Below are 2,770 nucleotides of genomic sequence, written 5' to 3'. Positions count from 1 at the left end.
ATACTCGTGTACTTTTACTGCTGATACTTTAACTACATGATGATAATACTTGTGTACTTTTACTGCTGATACTTTAACTACATGATGATAATACTCGTGTACTTTTACTGCTGATACTTTAACTACATGATAATACTCGTGTACTTTTACTGCTGATACTTTAACTACATGATAATACTCGTGTACTTTTACTGCTGATACTTTAACTACATGAAGATAATACTCGTGTACTTTTACTGCTGATACTTTAACTACATGAAGATAATACTCGTGTACTTTTACTGCTGATACTTTAACTACATGATGATAATACTCGTGTACTTTTACTGCTGATACATTAACTACATGAAGATAATACTCGTGTACTTTTACTGCTGATACTTTAACTACATGATGATAATACTCGTGTACTTTTACTGCTGATACTTTAACTACATGATAATACTTGTGTACTTTTACTGCTGATACTTTAACTACATGATGATAATACTCGTGTACTTTTACTGCTGATACTTTAACTACATGATAATACTCGTGTACTTTTACTGCTGATACTTTAACTTCATGATAATACTCGTGTACTTTTACTGCTGATACTTTAACTACATGATAATACTCGTGTACTTTTACTGCTGATACTTTAACTTCATGATAATACTCGTGTACTTTTACTGCTGATACTTTAACTTCATGATAATACTCGTGTACTTTTACTGCTGATACTTTAACTACATGATAATACTCGTGTACTTTTACTGCTGATACTTTAACTTCATGATAATACTTGTGTACTTTTACTGCTGATACTTTAACTTCATGATAATACTTGTGTACTTTTACTGCTGATACTTTAACTACATGATGATAATACTCGTGTACTTTTACTGCTGATACTTTAACTTCATGATAATACTCGTGTACTTTTACTGCTGATACTTTAACTACATGATGATAATACTTGTGTACTTTTACTGCTGATACTTTAACTACATGATGATAATACTCGTGTACTTTTACTGCTGATACTTTAACTACATGATAATACTCGTGTACTTTTACTGCTGATACTTTAACTACATGAAGATAATACTTGTGTACTTTTACTGCTGATACTTTAACTACATGATGATAATACTTGTGTACTTTTACTGCTGATACTTTAACTACATGATGATGATACTTGTGTACTTTTACTGCTGATACTTAAACTACATGATGATAATACTCGCGTACTTTTACTGCTGATACTTTAACTACATGATAATACTCGTGTACTTTTACTGCTGATACTTTAACTACATGAAGATAATACTCGTGTACTTTTACTGCTGATACTTTAACTACATGAAGATAATACTTGTGTACTTTTACTGTTGATACTTTAACTACATGATGATAATACTCGTGTACTTTTACTGCTGATACTTTAACTACATGATGATAATACTCGTGTACTTTTACTGCTGATACTTTAACTACGTGATGATAATACTCATGTACTTTTACTGCTGATACTTTAACTACATGAAGATAATACTCGTGTACTTTTACTGTTGATACTTTAACTACGTGATGATAATACTCATGTACTTTTACTGCTGATACTTTAACTACATGATGATAATACTCGTGTACTTTTACTGCTGATACTTTAACTACATGATGATAATACTCGTGTACTTTTACTGCTGATACTTTAACTACATGATGATGATACTCGTGTACTTTTACTGCTGATACTTTACTTTTGTAGATGATATTATGGATCGGAGTACTTCTTGTCTTAATGAAACAGGTTAGCATTGTGTATAATATTGTGTTTATATATATGTAATAACAGAATAGTGAGTAGGATTTAAACCCTGGTTGTATAGCGTGCTAACCAGCCACAGTAAGCTAACTTCAGCACTAACATTAAGTGGCCAGACTTTATATAAGACATTTAACTGGATCAGGGAGAGCCGAATGAAAGGACACATCCGTGACAGTTCATAGCATCACAAAGCTGCAGTGTGCTACATGTAGTTAGCAGGCTAACGGCTCAGTGACAGAAACACATTGTTTTGCTAAGCAGCATCTGGCAGTTAGCGGCTAGCAGCTAGCCGCTAACTAAACACGACGTGCTGACAGAAGCACCTACCTGCCGCTTCCTTCACTTCAAACCAGCCTCTGCTAATGCGTTTGATTCACAATAATGAAGAATAACTGTGTTTACAGGCAGCTGTCGGGAGGAAAAAGGCTAACTTCTATCACAACAGTCAACGCCTCTCACGTTACGGAGAGCCAGATGGTACAAAATAAGAAGCGTTGCTGCTTGGCAAAACGCGAAAGCAAAACGAGACTATTTATATGTATTTGTTTCTATATATACAGTATATATATATATATATATATATATATATATATATATATATATATATATATATGGTATGTATATATATATATATATATATACAGTATATATATTTATTTATATATATAAATATATATATATATATATATATATATATATATATATATATATATATATATATATATATATACATACCATATATATATGATATATTTTTCATATATATAGAAACAAATACATATAAAAAATATATATATTAATATTTTTATAAATATATTAATGTCTATAAACAAGAATGTAAAGGTGCTGGAGTAACTATTTAATAGGTAATGTAGGTATGTGGATATGTATGGTATATGCATGTATATACAGTTGTTATGGGAAGTGTTAAAATGTGCCAACACATAATGAAGTTTA

The 2,770-nt window shown here is 30.8% G+C and overlaps 1 protein-coding gene across 1 annotated transcript in view; it reads right to left on the bottom strand.

The window, feature by feature from the left end:
* rnf123 (ring finger protein 123) overlaps positions 1-2,279 on the bottom strand; it is a gene marked incomplete at its 3' end in the record, with an annotated part of 21,364 nt that extends 19,085 nt beyond the window's left edge. The window contains exon 1 of the mRNA XM_029428230.1: positions 2,141-2,279. The remainder of the gene's footprint in view (positions 1-2,140) is intronic.
* Between the last annotated feature and the right edge of the window lie 491 nt (positions 2,280-2,770).

The sequence above is a fragment of the Cottoperca gobio genome, unplaced genomic scaffold (assembly GCF_900634415.1).
Source record: "Cottoperca gobio unplaced genomic scaffold, fCotGob3.1 fCotGob3_529arrow_ctg1, whole genome shotgun sequence".
NCBI lineage: Eukaryota > Metazoa > Chordata > Actinopteri > Perciformes > Bovichtidae > Cottoperca > Cottoperca gobio.
Note: the sequence above shows the minus strand (reverse complement) of the source record. Positions and strands in the feature narration are given on the sequence as shown.